Source organism: Microtus pennsylvanicus, chromosome 8 (genome assembly GCF_037038515.1).
Source record: "Microtus pennsylvanicus isolate mMicPen1 chromosome 8, mMicPen1.hap1, whole genome shotgun sequence".
NCBI lineage: Eukaryota > Metazoa > Chordata > Mammalia > Rodentia > Cricetidae > Microtus > Microtus pennsylvanicus.
The window spans coordinates 23,822,835-23,836,459 of record NC_134586.1 but is presented as its reverse complement, the minus strand read 5'-3'; the positions used below and the strand labels follow the sequence as shown (position 1 = coordinate 23,836,459).

The 13,625-nt window shown below is 49.0% G+C and overlaps 1 protein-coding gene across 1 annotated transcript in view; it reads right to left on the bottom strand.

Moving 5' to 3' along the window:
* Positions 1 to 9,821, bottom strand: part of Cd4 (CD4 molecule) — a 29,925-nt gene extending 20,104 nt beyond the window's left edge. The window contains exon 1 of the mRNA XM_075982789.1: positions 9,703 to 9,821. The gene's annotated coding sequence lies outside the window, so the exon portion shown is untranslated. The remainder of the gene's footprint in view (positions 1 to 9,702) is intronic.
* Between the last annotated feature and the right edge of the window lie 3,804 nt (positions 9,822 to 13,625).

Genomic DNA, 13,625 nt, shown 5'->3' with positions numbered 1-13,625 from the left:
GATCTCTGAGTTCAGGCCAGACTGGTCTACAGAACAAGTTCCAGGACAGCCAGAGCTACACAGAGAACCTGTCTGTAAAAAAAAATCAAAACAAAACAGAAAAATAATTCTTCCTGATCTTTCTGCTTCAGAAATATCTAGTTTTGTTTTTGTTTTGTTTTTTAAAAAAATATTTATTTATTTGTCATGTATACAAGATTCTGCAAGCCAGAAGAGGGCTCTTAACCACTGAGCTATCTCTCCAGCCTAGAAATATCTAGTTTTGAACTGTTCAGTGGATACTATGTTTACCATGCAAATGTGAGGTCTGGAGTTGGAACCCCCAGACCTCACTTAAAAGCCAAGACAGCAACTATAATCCCAGCAACTGGGAGGTAGAGATAGGGGCTCCCCGGAGCAAGCTGGCATGGATACTCATGCCCCGCATATGCTAACTCAAGCATACATACTTGCACATACATACACATCTAGTTTTGAGAGACAATATTATGAATGGGTTTTGTTGTTTTGAGAATTATTTGGAGCTTTGGACAAGTAGTTCATAAAAGAAGCTATTGGATTCTGATAGAGAAACATCTCTTTTTAGTTTAGATCTCTGGCCTAGTTAGACTTGGGCTTTAAAATAAACACTGGCGGCCAGGCGGTGGTGGCGCATGCCTTTAATCCCAGTACTAGGGAGGCAGAGGCAGGCGGATCTCTGTAAGTTTGAGGCCAGCCTGGTCTACAAGAGCTAGTTCCAGGACAGGCTCCAAAGCTACAGAGAAGCCCTGTCTCAAAAAACCAGATAGATAGATAGATAGATAGATAGATAGATAGATAGATAGATAGATAGATAAAAAATAAACATTGGCTGGAGCAATGGCCCAGTGGTTAAGAATGCTGGCTGCTCTTTTAGAGGAACTGGGTCCAATCCCAGCACTCACTGGTGGCCTGTCTGGAACTCAGGCCCACAGCTCCAGGTATACACATGGTACACACACACAGAGAACAAAACATCCATACACATAAAGTAAATTATAAAACTAAAGTATAAGCATAGACTGACAATTTCATGTAAATAAAATAATGTAGACATATATATGCATGCATACATACATATATGTATACATATTTAGTTCCAGGTTCAGAAAGTTTGGTAAACCATTTCCAGGTAGCTTTATTTCACCTACAAACCGTATCACCTTTACTGATACTGTAAAAAATTGTTTTGTTTTTCCTCTGTGGGCCTAGAACCTACAGATTCCCACATGGTAGGCAGGTATCCTATTACTGAGTCACTCTCCTGCTGTGGGAGCTCCTTCAGCCAATAGCCTTTAAGATACTGGCCTACTTAGGGCGTGGTCTCATGGACTACAAGTGCAGATGAAAAGCATGCGGTGTCCTTTCTCTGCTGGATTTGGTTTCAGTTCCCAGTGCAGGCCTAGGACTGTGGCTGGCTACCCCTACTGTGAGTTTATCCCCAAATAAATAAACCTTCCTTATCCTCCCTTCCAGGCTCTCATGGACCTCTCTAGCACTTCTACACTCTCCCAGTCCTGGTAGCTGTAATTTTCAAATATTTAATATGTTTACAGGTAGACCTCGCACCCAGCTGCATCGTTGGCTTCTTTTTCTGTTTTATGGTACCAGGGATCCAACTCAGCCCCTCGCACCCGCTAGGCAAGAGCTCTGTCACTAAACTGGGTCCTCAGGCCTCTGGGTTTGTTGCATCTCCTGTTTACTTGCCAAAGGCAAAGCTGCTCAAAGACCGAGTGCAATTGATAGCCCAGGCCTCTGTCATCTTTAAACCATCCAGCCTGTGCTAGACTGGGCCCAGTCGTGGGTGGGCAGGAGCTCAGGAGGCCACGGCCCTGCCTCTCCCTGAGGAACTATGGGTAGCGGACAGCTGCTGGAGGAGGGACAGTCACGGTTTTTGGGCATGGCCACTGGTGCCTTGTCCATGCATTGGACAGGCAGCTCCAGAGCGATTCTGGGACTACCCTAGTTAAACTGGGCGGTACACAAAACAAAACAAAACAAAAACAACTTGAGAAGGGGACTTGCTGGGGAGAGGAGAGTATTCAACAGGGGCGGGAGAAAGGTATAAAGGCGGGGAGCATGAGCCATCAGAAAGCATTCTACACACGTACAAAATTGTCTAAGGAAACCTTTTTTTAAGAAAGAAAGAAAAGCATCCGGCTGAAAACAAAACACATCGCTTACTGAAGTGGGCAGGGAAGCTTGTTATTAATTATTTTTTGACTTTATTTACTTATTCATTTATCTATTGTATATGTTACCCTTGTGCGGCAGTCAGCAAACGACCTGTGTGCCCGTTCTCTCTTTCCGCTGTGGGGGGCTCAGGGGTCTAGACAAATGTCAGCTTGGCGGCAGGCACTTTGCCTACCAAGCCCTCTCACCAGCCTGGTTTACTCATTTTCTTTGCTGAGGTGGTGTTGTAAAGGCCACTCTGTTGTAATAGGAGCGGCGGGCTACGTTCCTGGCACCTAGCCGCCCGCACGGCTAGCTTTATCCGAAATAATTACACGGAAACTGTATTCTTTTAAACACTGCCTGGCCCATTAGTTCCAGCCTCTTATTGGCTAGGTCTTACATATTGATCTAACCCACTTCTAATATTCTGTGTAGCACCACCAGCTGGCTTACCAGGAAAGATTTTAACCTGCGTCTGTCTGGAGTGGGAGAATCATGGCGACTGACTGACTCAGCTTCTTTCTACCAGCATTCTGGTCTGTTTACTCCGCCTAACTTATTTTCTGTCCTATCAGGACCAAGGCAGTCTCTTTATTTAACTAATGAAATTAACATGAAACAGAAGACTCTCCCCCATCGAGGTGGAACTCAGGTCCACACGCGTGAGTCAAGTGCTCTACCACTAAGTCACTGTGGTGAGAACGGCAACGTTCTAATAAAAAAAAATTCAGAAAATTAAAATGGGGAATGTGGCTCAGTTAGTATGGGACCCCTGGGTTCAGGAGTACCAGGAGTATTAGCGGTACTCGCTGCTGCGGTGCAGCGAGGTGCATACCAATAATTCTAGCCCAGGAGGTAGAGTGAGGCAGGAAATCAGGAGTTCAAGGTCACCCTTAGCTACACAGAGAGTTAGAGGCCAACCTAGGCTACACAAGAGCCTGTCAAAAATTTTCTTCAAGTAAGGTGGTGGTGGGGCACATCTTTAATCCTAGCACTCAGGAGGCGGAGACAGGTGGATCTCTGTGAGTTCAAGGCCAGCCTGGTCTACAAAACAAGTTCCAGGACAGGCTCCAAAGCAATGGAAAAAGCCTGTCTCAAAGAAAAAAAAAATCTTCAGATGTTTTTCAATGTTGTGCGCTGGCCAAGAGTGACTTATTTGTGGATGGAAACAGAAAGTAGTTTCAGAAAATGGCAAATACGGAGGCGACAGAGCCAGGAGCTGGGGCCCCGGGGTGTAGGCGGAGAACCTGGGCCTTGATCTTGGAGGCTCAGGAGCCAGGAGAAGGTGGTTCTGGTTGCAGGAAGAAGGATAAACCTGAGAAAGCCAAGTTGTGATTCCACTGAGAGGGCACAGCTTCCCTAAGACGGCTGGAAGGCAAGAGAGCCGAGGGACCTGATGTCTGTCTGTCTGTCAGTCTTTCTCTTTCTTTCTTTCTCTCTCTCTCTCTCTCTCTCTCTCTCTTTCTTTCTTTCTTTCTTTCTTTCTTTCTTTCTTTCTTTCTCTCATCTCTTTTTGTTAAAGATAATCTTGAACTCCTGACCCTCCTGCCCAGACCTCCCAAATTCTGGGGTTACAGGCATGTACCACGACTTTGCCTGTCTTAAGATAAGGACTTAGAATCATGTAGGGCCGAGAGACAAACAAAACAAAACTAATGCCCAGAAGGTTCGTTTCCTGGTCAGTATCAGACAGACAGACAGACCGTATAAAGCCTATGAAGTCTGGGTCAGCAGAAAGCCAAGGACTGTCGCTTGTAAGTGAAGCTGGCAGTTGAGGTAGAAGGTGGGAAAGAGGGCAACAGACTCGAGGAAAAAGAAAGCCTTATAGGGTAAGAGCAGTTCTCACTACTGCCGCAGCTGGCCTAGAACTCACTATGCAGACCAGGCTGGCCTTGAACCCACAGAGATTTGCTTGCCTCTGCCTCCCGAGTGCAGGAAGAGTGATTCTTTGCTGCCACATATCCAGGAAAACAGGTGAGAAACCGTGTTTGTAAGAAACAGATCCGCAGAGCCACCCCAGACCTAGGGCTCCAAAGCTGACACATGGGGTTCACATTGGCATGTTCACAAGCCTCTAGAAGACCCAGGCACATTCAAGTCCTAAAACACACTCAGGTGGAGGAGAAAGGGGAGGAGTGTGCTCAGTGCCTCTGAGGTGTGGGGTGTGCCAGATGTTCTGAGAACAAAGAGAGCGTGGGACAGCAGGTGCAGGGAGCTCGCTGACAGACGATGGTGTTGGGGCCTGACAATCAATCTTAACGTCAAGCCAAGAGAGCTGAGACTTGCTCTGTTCTGGAGGTGACTGCAACCACTGTTGATTACACACACACACACAGACGCACACACACACAAACGCACACACACGCGCGTGCACTCACACACCACACACACAACGCGCACACACACACAAACGCACACACACACGCGTGCACTCACACACCACACACACAACGTGCGCACACACACACAAACGCACACACACGCGCGTGCACGCGCGCACACACACACGCGTGCACGCACATACACACACACCACACACACACAACGCACGCGCACACACACGCGTGCACACACACACGAATTGCAACCCAGGGGCCCAGGCTATAGTGGGTCTCAGAGAAGTGACTGTTAGAAACTCCCTAGGAATCTGGTCCAGAGCTGATGAGAAAAGATATTCGTGAAGACTTTCTTATTATTCTTCCTCCCGAACCTGGTTTTTCTCTCCCCTTGTCTTATCCTTCCTGTGTTGCTCTACAGTACCCTGCCTTCTGTGAACTCAGTTCCCTGTTGCCGCTCTCTTGGCCATGTCCCATCGTCTGCCTTAAGATAGAAGGATTCATGTAATCGCTTCCCCGCTAGTCTGAACAGGCCAGGCTGCCTTGAGCCGCCACAAGGCCGGCACCGGTGCAAGCGCAGAGACTGGATAATTCGCCTGTGTAGCTTAGGCCACGTAGGATGGACAGAGGAGAATAACTCACTGTTGTGTCTTACTGCATGCAGTTCACGAATTCTGTTTCTTAACTGGGTCATTGCAGGCTGGGCTGTAGCTCAGTGGTACAGATTTGCTAAGCATGCCCTGGGCTCCATCCTCAGTACTACAAAAATGTAGCCATGAAGAAGGAAGATAAGGGGGAGAAAGGGAACCTGAGAAGGGAGGGAGGAGAAGCAAGGCCAGTCACTAAGTGTGTATTCACACCCAGCCCTGGCCCAGACGGAGCCAAGTCATCTGCAAGCGTGCAGTTTCTTCTTCTCCATCGTCTATGCCCAAACTTCCCCGAAATGCTCTTCTTCTCCATCGTCTACGCCCAAACTTCCCCGAAAGGCTCTTCTTCTCCATCGTCTACACCCAAACTTCCCCGAAGGGCTGGCTGGCCCTCTAGGAACCACTTGGGGCATTTCCCAGAGGAAATGCAAAAGGGAGATGGGAGTGTCTTAGCAAGAGAGAGAGTGTATTTCCCTTCTCTGTCTCTGTCTCTGTCTCTCTCTCTGTCTCTCTCTCTGTCTGTCTGTCTGTCTGTCTGTCTGTCTGTCTCTCTCTCTCTCTCTCTCCATGCTCTGGTGTGTTCACCATCAATAGCTGTGTGTTCACCCTCCCTCCACCCTGTCGCATTACAACTGCTGTCTGTTAGCCCTTATCCACAGTTTAGGCTCTTCCTGCTTCCAGAAACACCATTCCTGCTTCTGATGCCTCGCTGCTGTTGCTAGTGTCTGTGCCCCTCAACATGCTGGTCCGTCTCTTTGTCCCTGCCCCTGACTCTGTAGTAACTCCCTTTCTATGCAGTCCCTGGACCATCTGAGGTAGGTTTCCGGCTGGGCTCTAACACATATTTTTTTAATTATTATTGTTTTATGAGGGAGAGTGAGAAGAGAGAATGTCAGGGAACTCTGGGTCAGTTCTCTCCTTCCATCTTTAGTGGTGCTGGGGACTCAACTCAGGTCGTGACACTTACCCTTCACCCACTGGGCCATCTTGACCACAAATACATAATTCTTGACAGGGATATAGCACTCAGAGGAGGTGCTGGGGCTGATCCAACAATAAGGTTTGGGGAAGCTAAGAAATAACCCTGTCCAGATCTTCCACTTGGTGAAAGAGGAATTCTCCAGAACCTGAAACACAATAGATTCTTCAGAAGAAGAGACAGATAGATGATGGATACACACACACACACACAGAGAGAGAGAGAGAGAGAGAGAGACAGAGAGAGAGAGACAGACAGACAGACAGACAGAGAGACAGAGAGACAGAGACAGACAGACAGAGAGACAGAGAGAGAGAGAATACATTTTGTTGAAAACAAGGAGCTAGAAAGAGAAGCGGTCAGAAGAGGAGTCTGGGGAAGTGGGGAGTAAGAAACTTGTCCCTGAGTCCTGAGGGTGCCTACAAGTTGGCTCTGTTAGCTTGGGGTGGGGCTTGCAGAGCATTTAAGGGAAGGGTGTGGTGATGAGAGCTGTAGGGGCAGTGTAGCCCCGAAAGGGTTTCCTACTGCCCCCCTACCCAGATGGAGAACCTTTCCCGGCGCATATGTCCTTGGAAGAGAAGCTAACAGAGAAACAGTCTGCATGGGCTCTCCCTCCACGGGATCGGAACTCCCCTGGTCCTGGTAAAAATGCTTGAGGAATGAGGGCATTCCTGGCTCTTCCCCAGATGGTAGACACTCTCTCCCCCTCACTCCAAGATTCTGCAGAGAGCTATCTCCGTCTACAGCTCCTGGCATCACCCCAGTGCACTCTGGGCTTTGGCATAGTGGAGGAGGCTGTGGGTTTCCAGCCGCAGCCTACTTTGGTGCTGTAGGCTTCCGCTACCACCCGAGAGACCTGGCCTTTGATTCCCACATCCTCAGCCTCCCCAGGGGTGCTGTACCTCCTGCGGTAGCATCCTGTGTACCTCACCCCTGGGAGAAGCTGCAGAGACTGACTGGTTGAAACGTTCCCCTCCCCCTCGCTCTGCTCACATCTGCATTTCTGAATCTCTCTCTTCCATGCTTATGCTCCGGGGGTGACTTCCTCTGGGCTGCAACCATTACTGTCCTCACTGTTCTCTTCTTGGAGTTCCCATCTCTTCTTTCTCCTCTTTCCCCTCTCTAGATGCCAATGAGATATAGTTCTCTCTACACTGTAAACAAGCAGCCTGGCTTCCTGCAGGCCAGCGGGTCTTCCAAAGCTTTGATGTGCGGCAAAGCTGCAGAGGATGGGCTGGATGCAGAAGCACTGGCTGCAGAGTAGGAGAGACACAGTGGACAAAGGACAGTAGGCAGATTTTCTGGGAACAAAGCACAGAGGCCTCGAGGGAAGGAGAAAGGACTCAGAGAGGTCATTAAAGCAACAGCCACCCGTCCCAGCATCCACCAACACACAAAGCACACAGGGCCTGTCAGGAATGATAGAGGAGAGGCAAAGACATGAAGAGATTCTGGGAGGCAAGAAGCTTGCAGGGGACACAAAAGATGCAGAGAGGGCTCACACAGGGACGTGATGAAAATGACAATGCCTACCACACACCTTTCAGGATGCTTGAGGTTCCTGCTACCCTCACAGGGCCCCCAGAGACAGGAGAGGAGGGCACGCTCCACCACAGCGACAGTCTGTGGTCCCACAGACACTTTTATCTTCCCCTCACGGCCCCCAGTCAGCCCACTCTAGCCCAGTCGTGGGAAGTGGCCCCTACCACACAACCCTTCAACTCTGCCGGGCTTCATACACACTTCCTAGAGATGCGACCCTCTAAGCGACCCTTGTGGTTCAGTGGCTGCAACCTCTGTCACCCTCTCCTTTGCCTCAGATGCCCACATGATGGAGGGTGGATTGGGGTTCTGCACCCCTTTCTTCCCTTCTCTCTGAAAGCACTAAACAGAGCTGTAAACAGCATGCAACATTCCCCCTCCTGACGCCCACATCCTCCCCACACTGGTCTTATTTCTCATCTCCATCCAAGTTATTCAATCCAACGAGCATTTACTAAGCGTCAGGTTGGGTACCAGACCTGACCACCCAACTCCAAGCGCTGCCACTTCTCCCCTGTGGCCAAGAGCAAGACCTGAGGCCACCTCGAGTCTCTGCGGAGAACTGGGAGATGGTGGGGGGGAATTTGCCTGCAGAGGCAGCCCTCTTCTGAGAGTGCCTAGGATTGAAAAGGGAAAGTGGTTCCTGCCTTTCTAGCTCTTCAGGGGCCCTCTGTCAGCAGTGCAAGGCAGCCATTTTGTATAAACCTACAGAATCTAAGGCAGCACCAGAAATTCTAAGAACGAAAAATAACAGCCGTCTTCCCTCATCAGGCTCTTGAGCCTTGCTTGCCAAAAAGATAAAATAAAATAAACCAAAAACAGAAACAGAAACAAGCAAGCAAGCAAACAAACAAGCAAAAAACACTGTGCCCTTCAAGATCAGGACATTTGGGAAGTGCTATGCACTCAGTAAAGTCTTTGAATTATTCCATTTTGAAGGATCAGACTGAACCTTAGGGGACCTCTCTGGGAATAACTCTATGAACTGAAGGACTTTCTGGGGCACAACGTGACTTCAAGACTAAGAGAAGAGAAAGGTCTGAAAGTGCGGAGACAGGGCTAGAATTGGATAGAGCCTGGCTTCATGCCCACTTCCCACCAAGAGCACCAGGGTCGGCAGTCTAATCAGCTGTCCTGACGACTTGTGTACCAAAAGAAGCATCCATTTGCTGCGCTCCAGAGCAAGAGTCCAGCTTTAATACTTTCTGAGGATCTCCCTTCCTCCCTTCCTAACTCAAGCTAACGTCAACAGAGTTCCCCTTAGACACTTCAAAGATTCTAAATATCAGTCCAGGCTCAGTGGCATGTGCCTTGGTCCCAGCTACTGGGGAGGCTGAGGCAAAAGCGACACCAGAGCCCGGGCAACAGAGAGAGACCTGAAAACAAAATACAAACCAAACTCCTAAAACTTCACAGAGAAGGACAAACGTTAAAGAGCTCACATAATTGCAAAGGAGTTGGAAGAGGCTGCCGAGATCGCATGGATTAAATTGTTCTTGAGGGTCTGACCCTTGGTGAAGATTACTAGGGCAGAATTTAGAAAAAATGCACATGGTCCTGGTTTTCTCTTCCTCTTTTCCTTTTTTATGCCTCTTCCATACTCAACATCTGTCCATGCTTTCTAGCCTTCCCTTCTCTCCATAACTGTTTCTGCCTTTTCTCTCTTCCCAGCCTCGCCTCTCCACCACGACCCCCCCCCCCCCCCCCGCCAGCTGCCTTCCCTTGTCTCTCTAGGCCATCGCCTTTCTGACCTTGCTCTCTGGTCAGGGTGCTTCCCTGAGCGCCTGCTGCTCTGAGCTCTGTGTTCTGCCCGGGTGGGTGGGCAAGGATGACCATGGCTTACTGCTTAACCTCTCGAAGCTCGTGATTCCAGTGGGAGATCATGGTTCCTGACTTGTTCTGAGAGAAACACAGCTAGGCACAGAGAGCTGCATCCAGAACATTCCGGCGCCTCTGCTGCCACCTTTGCCACCCCTTCCAGAATGAAGTCCAGCGCTGCTCTTACCTCTGGCCAGCCCTTCTAGGCTCAGCTTCTGGCACAGGTGTGTCTGTGTGAGGAGGAGAGGCTTTACCAGCAGGTGCCTCCTGAGGAAGAGGGTTTTGCTATGTCTTCACAGATGTCCGTAAGTGAAGAAACAGGAAGCCTGGTAGTGAGGCTCCGCTGCACGCTAGACGTGGGCCAGCCCTCTGGAGCCCCTCCCTTCCACCCCAGCTATTGGGGAAATTGACAAATTAAAACCACCAAAATCATTGGAAACAGAGAAACAGAATTGGGCCAGAGCCTGGAATGACACTGTTGTCTGTTTGGGGGCCCAGAAACAGGCCGACACAATCAGATCCAGCCAGCACGAGGCAGGGCTTAGGGCCCACATAGCTGTAAGCTCAGAACTGGGGAGATTTAGCAGAAGAATCACAAAGTCAAGGCCAGACTAGGTTACATAGTAATACCACGTAAGAAAAAGAAAAGTTAGCAAAAATTAAATCAGTGGAAAATTTAGATGAGTTTATATATTGCCCAACAAACCCACTGAGTCAGCTGTTAAGAGATGATGAAGAGCCTGGAGGGAAACAGCCAGGGCTCCACAGCGGCGAACGCAGTACTTGTCTAGTTTTTACTCCCTCGGTTCCTGGGGACTGAGTAAGCAGCATGCTGCCGAGATGCAAACAGCATGAGAATTGTAGGTGTCTCCTCTATGGAAAAGTATGGCTAAGCCATTTAGATGCACGGCCTCTCTGACAGGAAGAGCAGGGTCACTGTGTTTGGACAGGTGGGCAAACACAACCCTTCTCACTTTAGAGACAACTTGAAAGCAGCTGTGGCAATGCCACAAAAGGATTCTTGTTCCACACCTCTGTGCAGTGTGGCCTCTTCCAGAGCTGTGAACAGTAGGGGCTATGTATCTCGTCCATTGTGGCAGAGAAGGCCTGGGTTGAAATATGGATGCCTGAGAGGACCAGAGTGACCATGGACCACACTGTGGATGCCTGAGTGAACCAGAGTGACCATGGACCACACTGTGGATGCCTGAGAGGACCAGAGTGACCATGGACCACACTGTGGATGCCTGAGGGAACCAGAGTGACCATGGACCACACTGTGGATGCCTGAGGGAACCAGAGTGACCATGGACCATACTCTGGATGCCTGAGGGAACCAGAGTGACCATGCACCACACTGTGGATGCCTGAGGGAACCAGAATGACCATGGACCACACTGTGGATGCCTGAGGGAACCAGAGTGACCATGCACCACACTGTGGATGCCTGAGAGGACCAGAGTGACCATGGACCACACTGTGGATGCCTGAGGGAACAAGAATGACCATGGACCACACTGTGGATGCCTGAGTGAACCCGAGTGACCATGACAACACTGTGGATGCCTGAGGGAACCCGAGTGACCATGACAACACTTGGATGCCTGAGAGTGTAAAAGGAGCAGTGGGCTGCATTCCTGCCACCAGGCTCCCGGCCACCGGCTAGCTTATGCCCGAAAATAACAACACACAAACTGTATTCATTTAAACACTGCCTGGCCCATTAGTTTCAGCCTCTTATTGGCTAATTGTCACATCTTGATTAACCCATTTCTATTAATGTGTGTAGCACCACGAGGTGGTGGCTTACGGGAAAGATTCAGCATGTCTGACCTGGTGGCTGGCTCCATGGCGTCTGACCCAGAGAGAAGAGGCATGGCAATTGCCTCACTTCCCTCTTCCTCCCAGCATTCTGTTCGGTCTACCCCACCCACCTAAGGGCTGGCCTATCAAATGGCCAAGGCAGTTTCTTTATTAACCATTGAAATCAACACAAAACAGAAGACCCTCCCACATCATGAGAGGACCAGAGTAACCATGACCACACTGTGGATGCCTGAGACGACCATGGACCACAGTGTGGATGCCTGAGGGAACCAGAGTGACCATGGACCACACCGTTGCTAACACTGTTACACCTAGCCTGTTAGGCATCAAGATGAAGAGAGACAACACTTATGGGTTCCAAAGATTTTATTAAATCACCACCTAAGTGATCAATCAGGGCTGCAAGACTAGGACTCGAGAACTTTGTTTCTCTTGACAACCTCGAACAGAGGCAGAAGTAGGCTTTGTAAGCACAAAATTCACAACCATTTGTTGCCAAGTTACAGTTACAATTTTTGACAATCAGGAATCAAAGATTAGGGACTTTCCTCACCTGTTCCATCATTGTCAACCAACACATAATGCAAGCCGTTCAGTCCAAGCAATCAGATTCATTTGTTCTTTCTGTGGTTAGGAATAGCCATGTTTCTAGAGAACTCAAGATGCATAATGACTATTTTTGTGATTTAGGGAAGAGGTTGGTCGGCCCCTGGAAAGTTCTTAGTTCCCAGGGCCTGGGAACCTGAATTTTATTTCACCCTACAGCTAAAATGGAGTCTGAAGTCAAATGGCCAAGTGCATTTGCCTGCTCCCTTCAAAATTTCACCTAACTCTTCTCTAGCCCAGCTCTCTTCTAAGTTCTGTGGGTAGATACCTGCCTTCCCAGTGAACATCTCCGCTTGCATGTTTACCATAATGTGATGGAGTAAGGATGGCTCCCATAGGCTCATATCAAATTCTTAGTCACTAGGGAGTGGCAGTATTTGAAAGGATTGTAAGGATTAAGAGATGTGATCTTAGTTGGGTTTTAGTTGGCGCTTGCCTTTGACCCCAGTACTCAGAGGCAGAGGCAGAGGCAGGAGGACTCTCTGTGAGTTCAAGCCTGGTCTACAGAGCTAGTTCCAAGGTTCCAAGACAGCCAGGGCTGTTACACAGAGAAAGCTTGTCTCAAAAAACCAAGAGAGAGAGAAAGAGCCTTGTTGGAGAAAATATATCACTGGGAGTGGACTTTGAGGTTTCAAAAGTCCATGCCATCCCCCCCCCTCTCTCTCACACACACAAACTCTCTCTCTTTCTACTGTTCAGGATGTAGCTCTCAGCTACTGCTCCAATGCCATGCTCCCCACCATGATGAAAGTGGACTAATCCTCTGAAACTGTAAGCAAGCCCTCAATTAAACAGTTCTTTAATAAGAGTTGCCTTGAGCATGGTGCCTCTTCACAGCAATGGACCAGTGACTAAGACACAGATGTAGCAATTTCTACACCTCTCAGGCTAGTTCCAGATTAACTTAGCAGATGTCCCAGGTTAAAAACTGAGCGAAGGCATTGCCATCCAAGCTATCAAACCAAACACATTGAAAGCACTCTAACTTCCTCAGCGTGTGACCCCTCTTGTGTATCTATTTTTTTAAAGATTTATTTATTTATTTATTTATTATGTGTCCAACATTCTGCCTCCATGCAGAATTCCTTCAGATTCCCTCCAGAAGAGGGAATCAGATTCCATACAGATGGTGTTGAGCCATGATGTGGGTGCTGGGAATTGAACTCAGGACTTCTGGAAGGGCTCTTAACCTTTGAGCCATCTCTCCAGCCCCTCGTGTATCTAGTGTATCTATTTATGAATCCTGTGACTTCACCTTCTAAATGCCTTCAAAAATCTCTCCAGGGCACCCTGCACCACCATTCCAGGCTTGGGTGCCACTGCCACCCTATGCAGTAGCTCCTGCCTCAGCCTCCCATCTGTCCCATTGGGGTCCAAGTGAGTTGCTGTTTCCCCGACCCAGACGTGGCCCCCGACTGCATGACTTTGGAAAGCTGCAATTACAGATAAGACCTAGGAGGAATGTCCTCTGGGGCAAGACAAAGCCACAGGGCAGGGAGTGCAGAAGGAAGAACTCATCTAAGGGGCAGAGATGCTGTTTCTTCAAGTTCTGCTTGCAATGCAGTCTCTGGTAGCTAAAGAAACAGTGCACAAACGAAGGTGGGAAAAGTAAAGTGTCCATCTTTTTGCTTGTTTGTTTTTTGAGACAGGGTTTCTCTGCATAGCCCTGGCTGTCCT